The sequence below is a fragment of the Phoxinus phoxinus genome, assembly GCF_949152265.1.
Source record: "Phoxinus phoxinus genome assembly, chromosome: 3".
Classification (NCBI taxonomy): Eukaryota; Metazoa; Chordata; class Actinopteri; order Cypriniformes; family Leuciscidae; genus Phoxinus; species Phoxinus phoxinus.
Window position 1 is genome coordinate 32,119,620 of NC_136878.1, and position 23,567 is coordinate 32,143,186.

At 40.3% G+C, this 23,567-nt stretch overlaps 1 long non-coding RNA gene across 1 annotated transcript in view; it reads left to right on the forward strand.

Annotated features, from left to right (window-relative positions):
* Positions 1-4,829: 4,829 nt before the first annotated feature.
* Positions 4,830-23,567, forward strand: part of LOC306995497 — a 28,991-nt gene continuing 10,253 nt past the window's right edge. Inside the window, exon 1 of the long non-coding RNA XR_013796873.1 lies at positions 4,830-4,950. This is a non-coding gene — a long non-coding RNA (uncharacterized lncRNA). The remainder of the gene's footprint in view (positions 4,951-23,567) is intronic.

The window sequence follows — 23,567 nt, forward strand, 5'->3', positions numbered from 1 at the left end:
GATGGTGGTCTTAGCTGTGTAAACCAAAAGTACTCTCAACACACATTTTCTCATATATGTTCAGTCAGAAAAGGTGAGTCATGAGCTGGTTCACACAGCTTTATTGGCTAAAGTTAAACATTCGATTTCAAGAACAGCCTGTAAATCACAGAGGGGCATTAACCGCCATAATAAGCACTTATAAACATTCACAGCGGAGCTGCTTTCCCAGCGTGCTCCACGTGCGTGCAAGCCTCCCTTAGTGTTTACGTTTCTCTGACAGATAACTGAAGCAGAAGGCTTACAGTGAAGTTGATGCAGGGTGAATGTGCCCTGTTCCTGTCCTGGGAGAGCTGCTGGAGGGGAAGAGTGGGCCTCTGGAAATAGGAGTGTCAAATGAGGGTGTGATAAATGAAGAGCACTCTGATGTAGAACGCCAGTTGTTTGGAATGTCATAAATCCCAAGTTTGGGCCTCTTTTGAATCACCTGAAGTAAGAAAATGGGGGCAGTCTGAATTGTTAAAAACACATTTTTTCCTATTTTACACAATGACTAGAGATGCCATATTGGTATCAGCCAATAAATATAACTATATAAAGTTATCGGTTCCGGAAGTAAAACATATTGATGTATCAAAGGCAACAAATTAAACCCACAAACAAAATGGCATCTCACATTTTTCTAGTTGCCATTATATCTTTAAACACAAAAAAAGAAAAAAATTTAACTTGTGTGTTATAGAACACTGTCGAATTTCTTTATTCTTTTACATATATTTTTTGCTATACGCAGGCATGCATGATTTATTTATTTAAATGTAGGCCCATTTGTTCAAAGATTACATTAAAGAAATTAAGTTTGTTTTCTGCTGTTGTACACTGCCAAAAAACATGTCAACGTTTTTGAAAGAAGTCTCAGGCTCCGCAAGGCTACTTGTTTGATAAAAAATTAAGTAAAGTTGTGAAATATTGTTACATTTTGGAATACCTGTTTTCTATTTCAATAGATTTTTAAAATGTAATTCATTCCTGTGATGGCAAAGCTGAATTTTCAGCATCATTACTCCAGTCTTCAGTGTCACACGATCCTTCAGAAATCATTCTAATATGCTGATTTGATGTTCAAGAAACATTTCTTATTATTATCAATGTTCAAAACTGTTTTTGCTGCTTAATATTTTTGTGGGATAAAATACGAAAATATATTAAAATAGATAATAGTTATTTTAAATTGCAATAATATTTCCACAATATTACTGTTTTTACTGTATTTAATAAATGCATCTTTGGAGAGTAGCTATAAGAGATCTCTTTCAAAAATGTTTACAATATTAACCAGTTAAAATGAAAAGCTACTAAAAATGTGTACAGTACAGTAAATGTACAGTAAATGATGTTTGGTGTCATTTGCAGCATTCAGAAATCTGAAGCTTTTCTTCACATCAGAAAAGTGTAGATTGGAATATAAATAATAATCAGTTATCAGCATCGGGTAAAGTTTCCATATCAGTGCAGTTTTGTGTTTTAGCTCTGGATCCAGAAGATGACATGTAAAAAAAAAAAAAAAAAGATTTTGCAATCTGAAAAGGCTATCTTACATCAGTAGAACTTTTTCAGGCTTTAGTTTTTCTAGTTAGTCCTGGTTGAGTGTCATCTTGGTAGAAAAACAGATCTGATATATTAAATGGTTTAGGGCCACACTCTCCTGTCAGATCCAGCGCTACAAGTTGGCAGGTAAAAGACAAAGGAATAATAGGCTGATAACAAAGGTCACCGTCATCACTTACAGCAGAACAATAGACTGACACACAAAGCACTGTGTTGGAGCGCTGTGGTGAGATACCGCCAACACATGAAGCTTAATAAATCTAGTGAGAGAGACATTATCTTGTTATAGCATAAATTGTTTCACTGAACCCCTTTTGTACCCTGCCAATGGTTCACATAGATAAGAAAAAATGGATTCAGGTAATATCAGACTCTGACAGATTCCAATGTGAAAAATGCTTTTCAGTAAACCAAGAGATGTAGCCACTTTCTGTCTGGCTTGGTAGTTGTCTATTCATTCAGGCTTCATGAAAGACAATTGTCTGTCCACACTGAAAGCAACATCATCACAGCCAATCAGAACAGTGTGAGCGCTCCGCTCTCTCTCACAACACACTGCACAGCTGAAGAGCATTAAACTGAAAACATACAACTTATATTTTCATGATGCTTCTGCAGAATCAGATGGCATACTTTTTATTGTTTATCTTGTGAAACATAAAGGATTTGTCGTATAAAGTAATAAGGATGTGCAATGAAGCCATTATCTGCACCTTTATTGAACGCAATGGCCAAAATATAACTCTTTTTTTTTCTTTTCTACAATTTAGAAAATATACCGGTTACACTTTATTTGAAGGTGTCATTGTTACAGTGTAATTATATATTTAAGTACTGAGTAATATTAAGTAACTACATACTTACTACAGGTTTAGGGTAGGATTAAGATTTGGTTGAGGGTTAGTTGCATGTAATTATGCATAATTTACTGTTATTACTATGGTAAATGTAACACAAGTAAATGTAACATATGTAACAAGGACACTGTAAAATAAAGTGTTACCAATATACCTTAATATTTGATTCTTTTTATTACAAAATTGATTTCAAATAAAGCTAAAAAAAATATTCTTGATTCGGAAATAGAATGATAACACTTGACAAGTTTGCTCAATACAGATATGCAACTCGGCCACCTGATCTGAAAATGAAATCAGATTTCATTAATAAAGTTATTTTAAATTGTAGCTAATAATATTTCACAATATTATGTTTTACTGTATTTTGGTAAAATAAACGCAGCCTTGGCGAGCATAAGATACTTCAAAAACATTAAAAAAAAACTTACCAGACCCAAACTTTTGACCATGGTGTGTACAGTACCTATATTTACAGTTTTAATCAAAATGATTCAACCCCCATTGCAAATCAGGTTTATTGGCAAAATTTACAGACTTTCAGCTGTTTGCAATGAACAACAAAAGTAACAACAAATGTTTCAAGTGATTTCCCCAAATTCAACTGAAAATGCAACTCTTAATGACTTATGCAGTCTTCAACCCCCTGAATAGAATCCCTCACAACAGCAGAAATCTGCAACACAGGTGTTGTCTCAAGCACACCTGATGCAACTAATCAAAGGCTTCATTAGTTGCACCAGGTTTGCTTGAGCTAGAACACATGAAATATCTGAACTGCCTAGGTTTGGTGTTTCATTTGACTGCATATTAGAATTAGAAAAGATACAAAAGTATAGCAAAAGCACTACATTTTTCTAAAGCACTAAAGCACATAGTTAGCCAGTTCAAAGTTAAAGTAACAGTGATCACACTACATGGACAAAAGCTATCAACAGCTGCAACCAGATTCATGAGAAGGCAGGTTCAGAAAAACCCTCGAGTGACTGTAAAAGACCTGCAGCAAAACTTGCTGGCAACAGGCACTAAACGCATTCAGTTTCCATGCCATAAATCCAAGACGTACACCACTACTTACCCAGAAACACAAGAAATTTCAGCTCCAGTTTGCTTAATCATATAAATAAGCCACAGAAGTTTTGGGATTCTGTTCTGTGGAGTGATAAAACCAAACTGGAACTTTTCGGCCCTATGGATCAGCAGTATGTCTGGAGGAAGAAAAATAAAGCATGTTGAAAAAAACACTACAGTTAAGCATGCTGGTGCTCGGTGATGCTCTGGGGCTGCTTTGCATCCTCTACAGTGTGTGGAAGGCAAGATGGATTTGTTGAGGTATCACCTCATGCCGTCAGTGAGAAAGCTGAAGCTTGTGTGTCATTGGACCTTCCAACAGGACGATGATCCCAAACATACCTCAAATTCCACCAAGGCTTGGTTGCAGAAGAAATCTTGGAAGATTCTACAGAGGCCATCACAGTCACCTGACTTTAACCCAATATAAAATCTCTGGTGGGATTTGAAGAAGGTAGTTGCAGCACTCAAACCCAAGAATATTACTGAATTGGAGGCCATTGCAAATGAGGAATGGGCTAAGATTCCTTAGAAACGCTGCTAGAAGCTGGTGTCTGGTTATACATCTCATTTGCAGAAGGTCATAACAGCAAAAGGGTGTTCTACTAAGTACTAAAGATGCTTGTCATGAAGGGGTTGAATAATTTTGAGACAGCAGAAGTCATTAAAAGTAGCATTTTCAGCTGAATTTGGGGAAACCACTTGAAACATTTGTTGTGATTAGCTATTTCAATTACTTTTGTTTGATTTGTTTCTTGCAAACAGTCTGTAAATTGTGCCAATAAACCTGATTTGCAATGGGGGTTGAATACTTTTCATTACAACTGTACAAAAAAATGATTGTAATTTTAACTGTAAAAGATTGTAAAAATGTGACAATAAAAACCTTACTAACTGGTTAATATATATGGAGGAAAAAATTTTTATACAGTGTAGAAAAACAAGTGAGGACAACCTATAGGGCATCACCACAGAAATGTAAACCAAGTAACAGACAAAATACAGTCAGTAGCACAGTTGCACAGTTTCAAATTCTTGTAATTTCAAAGTTGTAAAGTGACAAGCGCGATATACTGTTCAACAGCAACACCAGATAGACTCGCAAACGGTCACCACTTTAAAAGAAATCAAAAGAGAGAAACGTTCTACAGCTGATTTAAAATAAATGACATTCACGCCACATCAAAGGTACCCTGCTCAGGTTCTCTGATGAGCCAAAACACCTCTGGCTATTATTTCAACATGGTTTTGAACAGCCTGCAGTTACAACAGCCCTGCATTCCAGCAGTTCCTTATGTAAATATTTGGTTTCGACGTCTCTCATTGAGAAGGGAGGGGCGGCCTGGCAGCAGGAGAGAGCGCGCCACGGCGAATCCCAAAAGCAGCAGGTGGGCCGCCACAGAGGACGGACTCAAGCCGTGCGGTTGCCACCCTGGTAAGGACCACACACACAAAGGGCCCAAAGAAGCCAGGCCACCTCAGCGAAGCTGCAGAGAGGGAGACATGTTTGAATTGGAGAGCAAAGGAATGTAAGAGGGATTATTCAACAGTTTTGGATTGGACAAGATACACCAGTTTTATGCGCATGTGAAAAAGACTTCTGACAAGTCTGAGCAGATAACGCGAATCAAGTTAAATCAGAGGCCAAGTGTTTGTTATTCCTGGAAGTAATTGCATTGCCACTGTGAAAACTGAGAGGGCTGTGTAAAACGCAGGAATTTCGCAAACAATAACATTTTAAAGGGATAGTTCGCCCAAAATTTTAATTACTATAGGTAGGTTTCTTCAGGCATCATGAAGACGTTTCCAAAGTTCTTCTGGATTTAGTCTGTCTCAGTTTTTTCATGTAATGACTCGATGATGGTGGGATCAGATCATACCGGCTGTTGTCAGACTCCTTGTGCGATTAATGGCAAAAGCAATGTTAGAAAATGTAAACTAATATTACTGACACACTAATGCAAAATTTATAAATAAAACCATTAAAACCACCTTAAAACCATTTATTTGGGTGAAAATACTAACATGGAAGACTTTTGCACAATACATTAAAATACTGTATTTAAACAGAAAACATAGAAAAAAATTTTTTAAGGTTTTTACTGTATTTTTGATCAAATAAATGCAGCTTTGCGTTTGAGAGACTTCAAAGCGATAAACAAATCAAAACTATTGAGAGGTGGTGTACTGTACATTCTTTCGTAAAACACAAAAAGCTTTTGAAAAATATATCTGTGTTTTCTTGTCTGAGGAGTCAAAGTCAGTAGGGTCCAATGTTGTTTTTGGACCCTACTGATTTTTATTGTATGGACAAAAGCAGGTTTGGAACGACATGTGGGTGAGTAAACGATGACAGAATGCTCATTTTTTGGCTGAACTATCCCTTTAATTTACGGTCCATCATCTGGTTTCGCATGTTGAATGTGCCATAGTGGCCGTAGTGAGCGGATCTGTGACAGGTGTCGTCATATCAGCCGCACTCTGGCTCTGGGTGTCACTTTTATTATCCCTGGGCGTATGCGGTAATGATCGGCAGGAAGCATGTGTGCATGTGGGTGGTGTGTCTGAGTGGTGAAGGAGTTATTAAGGGGATGATGTCAACACTCAGCCTGCCTCATGTTGCCTAATCAGGCCTGCGCTGCCCAAAGCCTCCTACACAGGGAGGTCCGGGCTACAGTCCATGCCTTTCAGTCCCACATCACCACACACCACTGCGGAGAGCAACGCACACACACACTTACACACACTTTCACCATGCCTCACACTCACATCACTAACCACACTGTCAAACTGCCACACAATCGACAGAGTGGCTGTTTATATGCAAACCATGTCACACGCTCGTTAAGTTTCTGTCGAGTCACTTGATAAAACAGGCTCTTCTTGAAGGTGCATTCTGGTCCGCCGTAACGTGTCTGCTTTAACAGCTGCGGAGCTTTGATCTGACCAGTATCATTTAAGGGTAGGATTGCGTATATGGGGCAGAAGATGGCATCCTGTGAGCTCTTGAAAGTAGACAGACATCAAACGGCTGCAGCACAGTCATTAATTTCACTGCCGACGGTCAGACAGCCAAGACCTTGACAGCACCGGGTCCGACGTCTTCGGCGCTCTGAGCTTTTAAGAGCAACAGAGAGCGAGTGTCTGGAGCGCGCAGAGGAGGAAGAGTCTGAACTCCACTTTGATAGGCCTCTATAGCCAGAGTTCTTGACTAAACTTGACAGAAAGTCACTGTCGACAATGTGCTCTTCAGATACATGAAAGAACATGTGGAAAAAGAGAGAAGCGGATGCAGCATCAAAAAGCCCTGTGGAGGTGTTTGACGTGAGCTGTTTTTAATCCTCTCTGATTACAGACTTGGAAAGGCATATATTTTTAATACTTTCAATATTTAATACCACTGGAGCTTTCATTTACAAGCCAATGTGAGTGCGAAAGTGACAATGAAAAAAAAAAAGATTTTTTTACTGAAAAAAAAAAACATTTGCTTATGCAAAACTTGTGCAAAACCACCGTGACAAGGCATCTTAGTTGTTTTAAGAACGCTATGGTTGCTAAGGTGTTCTAAGTGTTTTTGCAGAATCGTTATGCAGTTTTCAATGTGTGGTTTCTAGGGCGTTGTTGGAGTGTTGCTATGTGGTTTCTAATGTGTTTTGAGTGTTTTATACTGTAGGGTGTTGCTAGTGTGTTCTGGTTGCCAGGATGTTGCTGTCCATTTTCTAAGGTGTTCTGAGTGTTTTTGCAACATTGCTTTGTGGTTTCTAGGGTGTTGTTAGGGTGTTCTGGGTGGTTGGCAGGATGTTGCTATGCAGTTGCTAAGGTGTTCTGAGTGTGTGGGGTTTTTTGTGTGGTTTTTTTTTTGCATCATCACTACAGTTTCTAAATGGCTGGTTTCTAGAGCATTGCTAAGGTGTTCTGGATGGTTACTAAGGTGTCTTTATTGGATTTTAGCACATTGTTATGTGGTTCTAAGGTATACTGATTGGTTTATAGGGTGTAGCAAAGGTGTTTGCTATGCGGTTTCTAAGATATTCTAACTTTCTTTCTTTCATTCTTTCTTTCTTTCTTTCTTTCTTTCATTCTTTCTTTCTTTCTAACTTTCTTTCTTTCTTATTTTTATTTTATTTGTTTGAAATGTTGCTATGTAGTTGCTTACATTAAAAGAGACCATCCCCAAGTCTCTATGATATTCTGATCTGTGGATATGGCTTCATCCCTCCCTCAATGTGAGTCTATTGAATTTGTTTTTGTCAGTTTTATCTCACTGCAAGCTATAATGGTTAGTCTGAATCTTCAGTAAAGTAATAGCACACCTGCAACAAGCCGCATAATTTGAGGTGTCATTTGTGTCTGCAGCACATGAAGTGTGGGACGGGTTACAGTTACTTTTAGCACTTACAGTTAAGTGTATTAAAACAATTATGTGCAAAATGAATAGTGGTGCTTGGAATTTAGAAAGTTTTCCACTCTAGAAAAAGACCCAAAACATACAGTATGGTCACAAAAAAATGTCTGACATTGTATGGAGGTAAAAGGTTACAATGAACTTTCCCTTACACACACTCACACAAATAAATCCTACTTTTAACTTTAATCCTACTTTTCAACTTTGTAAGAGGACTCCCAGTATAAGACAGATCTGAGCAGGTGCTACAAGCTGGCGCTGAGAAAGAGAGTGACATCATATCTTTTGGAGATAATACAACAAGCGTGACTTCAAATTGATAACTGTCTAGTCTCACAAATATCTCATTTGAAAACATCTTCCCTTTTTTTTTTCTCTCCTGCTTTTAAAGGCCACATGTTAGGAGACAAAATATTACCAGTATATATATTTGTATACTGTTATTAATTTATATCAGTATATTATTTATTTTAGAGCTACCTTGCAATGAATCATACAGTCTGTGAGAGATGCTTTCCTGGAAGGTCTAGTATTCCTGCCAAATACCCTAAGCCAACTCCCTAATGGCCCTCAACTAGTAAGGATAATGGTGTGAGGGAAGGTTTATGCTGGTCTAAGAGAATTTTGACTTTAAAGACCCCATGAAATTATTTGAAACAGGAAGTTGAAAGCATTTGTGACAGTGTAGATTAATATCAAAATTAATTTCCACTTGTCTTTTAAAATAAAAAATATATATAACATATACACATAAACTTAGGGGCTGTTTACACAACACCACATTCAACTAAAAACGGAAAGGTTTTTGGCCATTCATTTACATGACAACTGCGTTTTGCGGGACTGAATATGCAAGCTTTTAAAAACGGTTTTCAAGATTTAAGTTTTTGAAAACTATAACGTTATCGTCCCTGTGTAAACAACAAAAACAGGAATTTGTGAAAACAGTGACGTCATGTGCATGCGTATTACGTGGTCAGTATATAGGCGCATACTGTTTCTTGCAAAGTGACATCGCCAACTACTGGCCTGGCATGAATAATACAGTGTTTTTTAGATCGCTGTGAACAGGGATCATTTTGACAACGTTGTCATCTGGACACAAAAAAAGCTAATATTTTTTTTTCCTATTTTAGTACAACATTGTCATGTAAACATCCCCTAAAATCTGGGTTACACATTTAATAAGTGAAAAATTTGTGTTGGCATGATTTTAGTGTGAAACAAAAATTAAGAAACATATGGTACACATACAATACATTATAAATACAAATAGTTGGTGTCTTGAATGTTACTTAGAAAATATACACAAACAAATCCAGGTACCTATGTTAAATTTTAAATAGTTGTATTGTAGAGCACAACATGTCACATTTCTTACCGAAAGAAAGCACATCTGATCTGAGTCAAAGCCAGACATCAGAGGTGTTTAAAAATGCCTCATTGGCCCATCACTGCAAGTCACGAAGCATCGCAGCGCAGCTCCCCGACTGTACCGAGGCGTCATAACAAGTGTTGCATAAATCATTGTGTTTCTCCTGGCAGGCAGCAGTGTATCATGAATGATTGATGTCTCGCCCTTCTCCTCCACGTACTAATGCAAGCTCAGGGCTCTTTTTCCTGAAATAACAGTTTTGATGACCCTGGGGCTGGGGGGAGGGCGGGTTAGACAAGAACACTCAAGTTGGGTTATTTCTGTATGAAATATTGATTGCCACTGATGGACCATTACCATGTAGAATAGGATGGATTACCACAGAGAAGAGAAACTATCTGAGGACTAGCGATAGAAATACGAAGGGAATTAAATGGTTGGTCTGACAGAAGCAAAGCCACCATGCTGATAACAATACAAAGAACATGAGATTTAGGCAAAGGCAGAGATGTTAAGGTGGCAGGGACTTCTCTCAATCCCTCTCGGCTTTTCTCTCTCTCTCTCTCTCTCTCTCTCTCTCTCTCTCTCTCTCTCTCTCTCTCTCTCTCTCTCTCTCTCTCTCTCTCTCTCTCTCTCTCTCTCTCTCTTTCCGTTTCTCTCATTCCTGCTAAATGCACCTGCTGCTGGGCCATCAGGACTGAATAATTGGCAGATCAGTTGAGGTCCTGTGTATCTCCTCTACCCTGCTGTTCAAGCACCACATGGGTGAATATTCTCCACCTCCAGCTCCTGGATCACCTGCTGCTCTAGGCTGGCCTCGAAATCAACTCAAACATGATATACACAGAGTAAGATATTTACTGGTGGGGGAAAAACACGCTCGTGAACAACTAAGTGAAGCATTTGTGACCAGCTGATAATGGGACAAATAAGAGTTTACACAATGAAAAGAAGGGAAAACCTTTTAAAATTGAGTTTAAAACACATGTCAAGTTCTCAGAAATTTACTCTTTGCATTCAAGTTCGTTTCATATGGTTTTTCATTTTTCATTTTCCAGAAATTGTTTTATTTATTGACTCTAAAAATGGTAATTTGATGTAACCATCAAGTAAAAAGTAATAACACATTGTCCTTGTACCTTGGATGCATATTTACGGAGCCAAAGGGACATGGTGATGGAAAAAAATTGGGATGGGAGAAAAGCTTCCCTCGCAAAACTTTTGCGCTCCCACAAGAAATGGTTGCGTTTCCTCGCAAAACTTTTGCGTTCCCTCGCAAAACCTGTTGTGAGCTCAGACACTTCCTGTTTAATGTCCCGCTGGCAGTGTTTCAAACAGCTCCGTACGTTAACAATGGACCGTTTCATTGTGTTTGAACGTGGACTTAAATATAAAGAAATGCGGTCAGTGCTTAATTCAAGGAGTTCAGTAAAGTTGGTAATATATGTAGAGATTCGACCTTCCCGGGTCAATAACTCGTGAGCTAAACGTTGTTAAAACACAAATGACACCGTTTAAAATCATGGTAACGTAGACAAGGAGCTACAACAACAAAATTGTCCTCAAAACGAGCTTTATAATATAAATTGCTCTCTATGAACAGGCGGCTGAGAGACAAGTCCAAAGGGAACGCAAAGTTTCTCGGGGGAACGCAAAAGATTGGAATTCTGAAATGTTTCTAGCACCACATCCCTTTAGGGGCTCCGCACATATGAGTACAAATGTACTCTTTTTTTTCTTTTTCTTTTTTAATGAGTATTCAAATGTTTCACAGTAAATGTATCACAGTAAGATAAGACATGACATTTTGCAACCTGAACCAACATTGCCTTGTCATATAATAGTCAATTTATTAGATATTTAGATATCTTTATATATATAGATAATATACTTGTCATGTCTTTCCATTGATATGTTTTCTTTTCTTTGTTTATTTATGTATTTGCATGTTCGTTGCACCACATGACTTTAATTATAACTAGTATGCCAAATTAAAGATTTTATTTTTTAATAATTAGACTAATGAGGCTTTTTCATCATTATGATATCAAGACAACACTTTTTGACTATGCCTTTAAAATGTCAAAATGAATTTGCAATACAGAAATTCAAAACATTATGTTGTATGAAGACTAAAGTACAGTATAGCATCATCTCATGACCCAAACACAAAATGGTCACGCATTATTTTAAGGTGATCTTGTTACAGTGCAATTACAGTGTTACAACACAGTGGTAAGTACTGAGTAATATTAATTAACTATGTACTTACCATAGGGTTAAGGTTTGGGGTTAGTTGCTTGTGATTATGTATGTTCACTTTTATTACTAAGTACATGTAACGTATCTATGCCACGTTCGAATAAAGTGTTACCCACAAAACATACCTGGGTTGAAAATACACTGCTTCTCAAGGAAGAATAACGAGCTGCATCGCTTTATTCTTTTAACTGACATTGATTCGACAGGGCACCAGCAATCGCATGTTCACAGGTCATGTGGCTGCGGTCACATGCTCGTCTCGGAGTGAAGCGGGACCACCCTGTCTGCTCCACTCACTCTCAAAGCAGACTACATTTGAAAGCACTTGCAAGGTCAAAGCTAGGTGTAAAAGGCAACGTGACTGTGATGTGTGAAGCGGTTTAAAATCCAGATGAACGCCTAGTGCTCTAATCCTTCTTTTCAAGTGCTGGGTTAAGAGAGACAACTAGTACAAAGAGTTTAAGTCCAAATACTACTCAACCCTTTAAACCTTCAGACTTATCCTCCCTCTGAATACAAATGTGACTGGAAACTATAGTGGAAAAAAACATCCCTATCTGCAGCAGGCAAACCTATGAGTGAAGTCAAACGATGTTCTTTCTGACAAAATCTATCATTCTGTGAATAATTTTACTGCTGATTAACTGCAAAATGGACATTTGAAATATACTGGGCTGGAAAGTGGCAGCATGAATTTCTGTCTTGATTCAGAACAAAATGCTACATTACCAGCATCAGCAAAACAGCAAGTGAAGTGAATCTGCTTACTATCTGGAAAATGATATGCTTGTCCAGTCAAGGTGCTTATCTGACACATTTACGATAAATTATTCAATGACGAGCAGCGGAGTGTTGTGAATAAACTCATTAGCTCATGATATTTCAGGCTACTGTGTCACAAGCTTTCAAATAAATGAATGTGTTGACGGAGCAGGAAGAGAAAGAAATCCCTCTGGGAACAAGAGCTTCAGACTTCCTTTAGTGCACATGTCTTTTGGGGAGGGAAGGAAATATATAATTGAATAATATTGTACTGTACAAGTATTACAACAGCACAGTACAAGTAGAGGAGACCAGGGAGTGTTGTGATACATGTTGTTTTAATGCCGGTGTGTTTTTGTGCATTGTGTCTCAAGCTTTCATATACTGTAGATCCCCATATTTATGGTACACTTTTAAGTAGGCTATAGTTATTAATCAGATTTGCTTGTTAAAATTAATTGCTGTGCCAAATCTAATCCCAATCCTCTGAAGAATTTAATTTAATTGGTTATCTATCTATCTCATCTATCTATCTATCTATCTATCTATCTATCTATCTATCTATCTATCTATCTATCTATCTATCTATCTATCTATCTATCTATCTATATATCTATCTATCTATCTATCTATCTATCTATCTATATATCTATCTACTGTCTGTCTGTCCAACGCTATCTCACGACCAATTCGTACGAATTTGTACGAGTGATTAAAAGGTGGCTAATTCGTACGAATTTGTACGATTTGTCTAGACCCACGTGATGGGTAGGTTTAGGGGCGGGGTCAGGGGTAGGTCATTCGTATGAATTCATACGATTTAGCAAAAAACGTACACATTTGTACGAGTGAGGTCGTATGAATTGGTACGAATTAGCCACCTCGTAAAATTAGTACGAATTGCCGTGAGATCGGGTTGGTCTGTCCGTTCGTTCGTCCATACGTCCGTCCGTCATAGATATGTCTGTCTGTCTGTCTGTCTGTCTGTCTGTCTGTCTGTCTGTCTGTCTGTCTGTCTGTCTGTCTGTCTGTCTGTCTATCTGTCTGTCTGTCTGTCTGTCTGTCTGTCTGTCTGTCTGTCTGTCTATCTATCTATCTATCTATCTATATATATATCTGTCTATCTGTCTGTCTAGATAGTATCCAAACTTACTTGTCAAATTTACAAAGTTAAAGTATATGATTTTTTTTATTTCCATTCACTTTAATTACTTCCTTGCATTCAAATCACAATTCTACATTTTCCTACCTCATTTGAAATTAATTTTTTCAACCCAAGAGACAAATATTTTTAATGAAGATTTCCGTACTATTCCTCCTGACACTCCCTGTTTCTGATTTAAAGTTGCTTGCAATTTATTACTTGCTATTCTGTTTGTTTAAAATTTTAGGTGGGATACATTATTGAAATGTGAACATATGGGTCTTTAATCCATTATTGATGGTAGTTAAAATTTCCTTCTAAACGTGTCCCTCATGGTGTTCCCCCCGTCTTTTGATGAAAGAAAGAACACAGCTCGGCTGCTGGCATTCAGATCACTTTCTCAGGACAATCTCCAAAGAGCTGTTGAAACCATGCCAAAGTATTACCTAAACACAAAAAAGAATAAATGACCTGGCCTAATCCAAATAAAAACTTCTTTTGTCCACTTTTGCTGAGTAATGCACTAGCACATCAATATATTTCCATTTCAAATAATAAAAGTATGCCTTCAAAGCGTTTCCTCGGCTCGAGCCAGAGACTGAGGAAAGAGATTGGTCTGCATTAAGCCTTGTCAGGACAATGGATGATGTTTATTCACGCCCTCTAAATAGATCACCATCTTGTATTATACCGTTAGCCGTAAACAGAAAGCGAGAGGGCTTTTAACCTTTCACCTCTGTTAGATTATTCCAGAATAATGATCAAACTGCTAAAACACCTCAGTGACGGTACCAAGCTCATAGACTTGATTTACACCACTGTTATTTTAGCATTATTTATATATAATATTACAGCATTTATTCATATTTCAAATTAGCTTTTATGACTATATTTTTTATTTGTATTTTAGTTTAAGTTTTAGCAATGTGCTTTTAAGTTTTGGGGATTTTTATTTATTTATATTTATATTTATCTTTCATTTATTTTCATTTCAGTTTTAGTAATTTTTATATCAGCAAACTTATTTCAGTTAGTTTTCAAGGCAACATTTCTAATTTTCATTTAAGTTTAAGTTTCTAATAATCTAATCATTTAATTTCAGCTTTAGTACACAGTTGTGATACAACTTTACGGCAAGGTCTCATTTTTTAACATTAATGCATTAAATAACATGAACTAACAATGAGCAATATATTTTTACATAACCTTTGCTATTATGTTAGTGAATAAAAATGTTAATGTTCGTTCACAGTGCATTAACTATTGTTACTAACAGATACAAATTTAGATCCTTATCTTGCAATTGACATTAAATAAGATTAATAAATGTTGCAGAACCAATAAAACCTTACTGTAAAGTGTTACCCCAATTGGTAACACTTTACATTAAGGTTAATTAGTTAACATTAGTTAATGTAACTAACATGAATTAACAATGAACAATACATTAGTTACTGTATTTATTCATCTTTGTTACTATAACATTAGTTAATAAAAATACAGCTGTTCATTGTTTGTTCATGTTAGTTCACAGTGCATTAACTGTTTACAATATTTTAATAAAGTATTAGTAAATGTAAACATTAACAAAGATTAATACATGGTGTATAAGTGCAGTTCATTATTAGTTAATGCCAACTAATGTAGTTAACTAATGTCAAATAATGAACCTTATTGTAAAGTGTTACCCCACAATTTTTAATAGTTTTAATGAACAATAACATGGAGAGATGGAAGGCCTCAGAACTGTGAAACACCGGATGACTTTAATATGAGTCATCATATTGAAAATTTAATAAAACAGTAATGATGGGAATGGATTAGTGCTAATCCAGGCATAGCGAATCGTATACTCACTAATTAGCCAGCCGACCTTTTTCAGCACAAACACACGACATGTGTACGTCTCGCATTACAGCATTATAATAGGGGAGACTGGGGAGTGTTGTAACACTGGTCACTGTCATATAAGACAACCCCCCTTCTAAGTCTTTACATAAACAAGGTATTAACAGGACAATAACAAATATATATTTTTAATTTGATAATTTGCTTTGTGATCATCCACATTAGGCTACTGATACATTACTGGTATCATCCAGTTGAAGTAGTCCGTGCCTGTGAAGTGTTTTAGGAAGGGGAAAACAAATTGAAAAGACAGTAATACTCATTAACAGATGTGCATGCAGTCTTTTTAGAAATAAACTTCAAAGAGTTTTTCTTTTTTCTTTTTTACAAACAGTCATTAAAAACTACAATATGACATTCAGTCTGTCCAGTACCATCAGGTACCCCCTCCCCTCCCCCTCGAGATTCCCCTGCTGCCACATGGATCGTATTCCATCTTGCTTACACCTGCTCAGTGGGTCTGTTTATCCGGCGCCAATTAGGGCCTAATTAAACGCCAAATCTTCAAGTTGAGCTCAGTAAGTTTTGAACCTGAGTTCATCCTTTGATCTTCTCTGACAGATAAGGTGTCTGCACTGAGTCTAAACCTCCAGAAAATCCAGTTCATTATAAAAAGCCTTTTGGGGGATGAGGAAAGGGGGGAGAGGGATATTTATCGCTAAAGAAGCTCAAGTGTTTAGGATCTGTAACGATCCTCTCATGCAAGTTTGGGTTTTCCACCCTGTGAGCAGGGATGACAGGAGGAGGATACAGCTGCTGCAGGATTACAAATCCATTTCAATCCACCCTTTGTTCAACTGCGTGCCAGTGGATTCTGTACACTTGAGAAAATTCTTCAAAAACCAACCACTTCATGTTTTTCCATTAACGATCAGGATTAGCCTTCTGCTCGAAACCTTTGAAGTTTACTTTACATACATTTTTTTTAAAAAACTGCAATGTCCTACATACTGCTAAACTGCCAAACTGCATTAATGGGACTTCCAAATGCAGTAGAGTGAACAGGCAAATAAACTCAAATTCAAAAATTTAATTTAGAATATATGTACTCCACATCTGGAAGAAAACAATGAGTCGATAGCAAGTGCTTATTCTCCCTGCTGGTCTCAGCTGGCTTGGTTTACTGGTTTTAGAGGGATTTGGGTGCTTGTCAGCTGGGAATCTGGATAACTGACCAGCTAAAGTCACTTGCCTGGCTGGGAGACCACCAGATAGACAAGCAAACCACCAAACATTCTTTCTATCTTTCTTTCTTTTTTTTTTTTTTTTGGTTCAGCAGGACTTTCTCCTTCTCTGCTTCTCTATCTTGTCATGGTTCAATGGCAATTCCCTGAACAATAAAGACAAACTGGCACAGTGGTTTACAGTGATGTGAACGAAAAATGGCAATGACACACATCATTCGTTTAGTTTGCCTCTTGCCAAGGTGTCCTGTGGCTTCAGCAGAAAGAGAGAGCTCATTTATATGCCATACAGTGGGAGCAGGTGTTTCAGCTTCAGGCTAGCTTAACATCAGTTAATGCCCTCAAACCCCCTGCAGGCAAAATCATAAGGATGGTCTGTAAAATAAAAGACAAATAAAACACACACGTGTGGTGTGTGTGTGTGTGTGTGTGTGTGTGTGTGTGTGTGTGTGTGTGTGTGTGTGTGTGTGTGTGTGTGTGTGTGTGTGTGTGTGTGTGTGTGTGTGTGTGTGTGTGTGTGTGCGTGTGTGTGTGTGTGTGTGTGTGTGTGAGTGTGTGTTTTTATATTATGCAGTTGCAATCAACAATGCTGCAATTCAACCCCCATTGCAAATCAGGTTTATTGGCAAAATCTACAGACTTGTAGCTGTTTGCAATGAACAAATCAAACAAAAGTAGGCCTAATTGAAATAGCAAATGAGTTGTTTCCCTAAATTTAACTGAAAACAAAATTTTGAATGACTTCTGGGGTCTCAAAATGATTTTACCCGTGAATAAAATCCCTCAAAACAGCAAAAATCTCCAAAACAGGTGTTGTCTCAAGCACACCGGATGCCACTTATAAAGGGCTTCAATAGTTGCACCAGGTTTGCTTGAGATAGAACACATGAAATACCTGAACTGGCTAGGTTTGTTGAGTGTCACGTTTGACTGCATGTCAAAAATATCATAGTGCAAGACAAATAAAGTTATTGTCTACTAAAAGGAAGTATTGATTCTGAACTGTCGTCAGCAATTCCAGTCTTACTTCCTGTTACATAACAATGAAACAAATGTGTATAATCCAAGCCTATGGCCCGTTTAACGGTTTGACCTGTAAATTTCAGTTGCCTCAAAATAGCAACGCGCCAACAATGCACCTGAACACACCTCGTTTTCAGACCAGCACGCCCATGAGCGCACAAATTGCTATTAAAAACAACGTGGAAACGACAATAAAATGATAACTGTGTCGGCCTGAAACACAAAAAAACGCTGCATTGCGCCGGGTGTATGATAGAGCCAATAATTAGATTATTCTACTACATTCTAAATCCTCAGCATCCATTTGAGAGACTAACAAACCAACTCTGTTTTGAAAAACCAATGGTGTCCTGATGTCACATTTGCTCACATTAGCTCTTTTTTCTCAATCCTTTTTTCTCTGTGGTTCCTTTTTAAGTATTAATGAGGTCTAAAGAGCAGGGCAGGTGAATAAAACATCAAAGATACACTTACATGGTCCTTCAAATTAAAATCTGGGTTAGAGAGCAGTGTTCTGATTCCACTGAACATCAAACGTGGTTTTTGAGAATTCAGGCAGTGTATTTTTTTACACAACAACTGAAGCTGCGAAAGTTACAGTGAATACAGTATATTAATTATAATTTAAAAAATACTTATGATTGGGCCTTAAAGCTAAACTGCAACTAAAAGAAAGAAGAAAATGAAAAATAATATCTAGCTGTTTTAATATTTGATGTACTAAATTGTATTTTTAGCAATATCTAATCAACTGTATAATGCTAAGAGAGGCTGAAAAGGCAGATCAGTTAGCAATTAAATTGCAATCCCCAAAGGAAAATGACTACTACTTTTAAATTAGGGTTTCAAAGGCACCAAATAAGCAGTCTCAGCAAAATACTGTGAATCTCATTTAACACTTCGAAAAAACCTTTCAAGAATCATGCCACTGAAACCTGAACCTAAAACGCTTTACAGTATAAGCATAGTGACTTTAGTCAGCATGGCAGCTTTGATACCTAACCTGTGATATGTGAAGCCTATCATACAACACTGATTCCAGCACTGTTTCCAACCTGAACAAAGAAACAACTCTGTCCTTATCTGTGGGCTTTTAATGTATTCTGATGAGTTACAGGAACCTGCTATCTAACTGCATCAGACACACATGGCACAAGTTTCAAGAGCTGTTCCAGATGCATTATGACACATGTGAACACCATCCTGTTGATATGCAAGCATTATTTTAATGTTAATATATTGTGTGTGTTTGTGTGTGACCCGTGCTGGCAAAATGAGTCTGAATACGCATGGACTAATTACGAGCTACAGGCAAAAAAGGTGAAAAATGTAACCTGATAGTCGGTTCCCTTTCGAGGGAACTCGCGATGCGTCGATGACGCTTTGGGAACGCTTGCGTGATTACGTCTGAGCACGTATGTCAACTAGTCCAATGGAAAGAATGAGCGTCACGGGCGGGTGACGTCATGACCAGGAAGAGATATAAGCACATCCGGTGCGTTACTCGCGTTAGCTTTCGTGTCTCAGCAAAGCGCTCTATGTCAAAACTGTCTGTATTATTTACTGTTGTCTGTCACTTTATATATATATCATGGCGAAACAGCTATTCAAGTCTTGTGCTTCTCCCTGCCCTCGTTTTCTTACGGGTGGGGATACTCATGAGCTTTGTGTAGTTTGTTTGGGAGTGGAGCATGCTATGTCAGCCTTCGAGGGGGCTGACTGTTTGCATTGTGAGCGTCTCCCGCTCCGCATGCTCCGCTCTCGCTTGTCCACATTTGAGGATGATGGACAAGCTCGCGAACCTCAGGGCGCTGGACCCGCTGCTGCCGAGAAAGCACACCTGGGGTTGGCAAATGGATCTCTCGGCGGGGTTGGAGACGGGCTCTGCCTTATCTCCGCCTTTACCCGGGGGATCCATCGCTCGCTTGCCGGTGTCGGAAGCCCGCCCAGCGGCTTCTTCCGCCCGGGAAGCGAGCCCAATGCTTCAGTGCTCTAGTTCTGAGGAGGTAGAAGTACTGAGCATTGAACAAAGTGACACATTAAGCACACGTAGGGGGGAGGATTCGCCATCTATTTCCCCCGCATATGAGGAGTTAGTGGATGTTATATCTCGTGCTGTAGATAAATTGAATATTGACTGGCCAGCAGAGAAAAAAGATACTCGTCCTAAGAGCAAGTTAGACGAGCGATTTTTATCTTCAGATATATCATCTCCATCACGGGCCCTTCCATTTTTTCCTGATCTTCATAGTGAGCTAAGTAGATCATGGGATAAACCATATTCATCTCGTCTTTTTAGTCCCCATGTTAAAACATACTCTGAGATTAAGGGACTGAAGGAACATGGTTATGGGTCGATGCCACCAGCGGAACAGACGCTTGCGAGCTATCTGTCTCCTGGATCAGCATCGTCCCTGAAGGCTCCCGTGTTGCCCAATAAGCCGTTAAAAACGACATCGAACTTAGTGGGCAAGGCATATACGGCAGCAGGTCAAGCTGGAGCCTGTCTGCACACGATGGCAGTGCTCCAAGCCTACCAGGCAGATCTGTTGGGGGATATTGATAAGAGTGAGGGGGTTAGTGCTGACGATATTCGAGAACTTCGTCGGGCTACAGATCTGTCTCTCAGGGCTACGAAGGAGACCGCTCGTGCTATTGGGCGGTCTATGGCAGCCCTCGTAGCTACTGAGAGACATCTTTGGCTTAATTTAGCCGATTTAAAAGATAAAGATCGTGCTTTTCTGCTAGATGCCCCTATTTCTCCCTCTGGTCTTTTCGGTGACTCGGTCAACGCTGTGGTCGATAGATTTCAAGAAACGAAGAAACAGTCAGAGGCTTTTAAAAAATTCCTCCCTCGCCGAGTCCATCCCCCTGGGGATGCTGGGCGTGAGCATCCCCAGCCAAGCTCCTCGCACCGTGTGCAACAGAAAGTGAGTGTTGCGTCTCGTGCTCCTCCTAATAAATCTTGGGGGCCGAGCCAACACTCTCAGCCGAAGTCGTCTAAGTCTAAGCCGGATCTGAGGACCGTTCTTATGGCGAAGAAGGCTTCGGCTCAAAAGAGGTCCTGACGCCACGGGCGTCAGACTGTTGAGGACAGCCCCACCCGGGGTGGAGCGGTGTTCACCTCATTATACGGTGCCCGTTCCACCTCGGGGTCCACAGGGGACCGTTCTGCCAACCCCGCCACCCTTGGTGCCTCGGGGCGCAGCGGTCTCCAGCGAGCTCTTGACTCAGTGTCAACTCGACATTGCGTCGGACTCGCTCCCTCTGAGGGGGGTTCAAAAACAGTCAGTTCGGTTGTTTCCTGCCAGTATGCTTCAGGTCACCGAAGTGGCTGTTCCAGTAATACCAGAGGCCAGTCTCGAGAGACTGGTACCCTTAGTAGATTTTCTGACAGAGTGGAAGAATCTGCCAAATATATCTCCTTGGGTCCTGCAGATAATAGAGAAAGGTTACAGAATCCAGTTTTGTTCTCCTCCACCTCGTTACAACGGGTGTTACTCACGTTAGTACATCCCGAGCAGGCTCTGGTAATGGAGCAAGAAGTAGAGTCTCTGTTAGCGAAGGGAGCTATAGAGCAGGTGTACTCGCCCGACATAGAATCGGGGTTTTACAGCCGCTACTTTATCGTTCCAAAAAAGGATGGGGGGTTGCGTCCCATTTTAGATCTTCGTTTGTTGAATCGTGCAGTCATGAAACTCAAATTCAAGATGCTCACTCTCAAGCAGATCGTGACGCAAATCAGATCCGAGGACTGGTTCGTCACGATAGATTTAAAGGACGCTTACTTCCATGTCTCCATCCTCCCTCAACACAGGAAGTTCCTGAGGTTTTCTTTCAGGGGCAAAGAATACCAATATCGGGTGCTTCCATTCGGTCTAGCTCTATCACCCCGCACGTTCACGAAATGCGTAGATGCAGCTCTGGCCCCGCTCAGGTTGCAGGGCATACGCATTCTGAATTATATCGACGACTGGTTGATTCTGGCGGAATCGGAACAGTTAGCGGTTCGGCATCGAGATGTCGTTCTCGCTCACATGAAAAAATTGGGGTTGAGACTCAATACCAAGAAAAGTGTGCTGTCTCCATTACAGAGAACCACTTTCCTTGGTGTGGTATGGGATTCAGTCACGATGCGGGCCACACTATCGCCCGTTCGTGTAGCTGCTATCCTCGTAGCCACGAAAGGGTTGAAGCTAGGCCAGTCACGCACTGTGAAACAGTTCGAGAGACTGTTGGGTCTCATGGCAGCGGCGTCCAATGTGATACCCTTTGGCCTGCTGTACATGAGACCCTTGCAGTGGTGGCTCAGAACCAGGGGGTTCTCCCCGAGGGGAAACCCACTTCGTATGATCAAGATCACACGGCGGTGCCTCCGTGCCTTGGTCATATGGAGGAAACACTGGTTCCTATCCCAGGGTCCGGTGCTGGGAGCTCTTTGCCATCGAGTTGCGATCTCGACAGATGCTTCCCTCACCGGCTGGGGAGCGGTAATGGAAGGCCGCTCAGCTCAGGGTCTGTGGAGGAGTCATCATCTCTCTTGGCACATAAATTGCCTGGAGATGATGGCTGTCTTCAATGCGTTGAAATATTTCCTTCCAGACCTGAGGGGCCATCATGTGCTCGTCCGTACAGACAATACATCGGTGGTCTCTTATGTAAATCGTCAGGGGGGTCTGCGTTCGCGTCCACTCTGCAAACTGGCGCACCAGATTCTCCTGTGGTCCCTGGGGAAGATACTCTCTCTGAGGGCAGTGTATATCCCTGGGTGCCAGAATATCGGAGCAGACATCCTGTCGAGGCAGGTGCTGAGGCCAGGGGATTGGAGACTCCACCCCGAGGCGGTGGAGCAGATATGGGAATTTTTCGGCCAAGCGGAAGTGGATCTGTTTGCGTCTCAGTACACGACGCACTGTCCACTATGGTTCTCCCTCACTCATCCAGCCCCTCTGGGGCTGGACGCTATGGTACAGGCGTGGCCGAGGCTACGTCTGTACGCCTTTCCCCCTGTTGTTCTGCTCCCAGGAGTTCTGGAGAGAGTCCGCCAGGACGGAATAAGTCTACTTCTGGTAGCACCACGCTGGCCGAGTCGGATTTGGTTTGCGGACCTTATTCGTCTCCTCGACGGCCCTCCCTTGGAGATTCCTATCAGGAGGGACCTTCTGTCTCAGGCAGGGGGCACAATATATCACCCCCGACCAGAGATTTGGAATTTATGGGTTTGGCCTCTGAGGGGGCCCAACTTATAGAGAGTGGTCTTTCAACTGAGGTTGTGGAGACCATTCTTAGCTCAGGCCATTGCGGCTTTCCACGCCCCGGTGGGTAATACATCTTTGGGTCGAGACCCCCTGATTATTCGTTTCCTTCGTGGCACCTTGAGGCTGAGGCCTGCAACACGTACTAGGGTGCCGGCTTGGGATTTGGCAATAGTTTTGGAAGGCCTTTCAGGGGCTCCCTTCGAACCCCTTGAGTCGGTTTCAGAGAAATTTCTGACATTCAAGACCATTTTTCTTCTGGCTATTTCGTCCCTAAAAAGAGTCGGAGACCTTCAGGCCCTTTCGGTTTCTCCCACCTGTCTCGAGTTTGCTCCTGGGATGGTCAAGGCATTCCTTTACCCTAAACAGGGATATGTACCTAAGGTGCCAACCAATATTCCGAGGCCTATTGTACTGCAGGCGTTCTATCCTCCTCCGTTTGCCTCTTCGGACCAGGAAAAACTGAATCTCTTGTGCCCAGTGCGAGCACTGGACACTTATGTCCACAGGGCTGCCCCGTGGAGAAGATCAGATCAGTTATTTGTCTGCTTTGGATCACCTAAGAAGGGTCTTCCAGCTTCTAAACAGACAATTAGCAAGTGGATAGTCGAGGCTATTTCTCTTGCTTATGAGTCCTCTGGCCAGCCATGTCCTCTGGTGGTCAGAGCTCATTCGACTAGGAGTATGGCGGCCTCTAAAGCCTTATTATCGGGGGTTTCCCTTCAGGAGGTTTG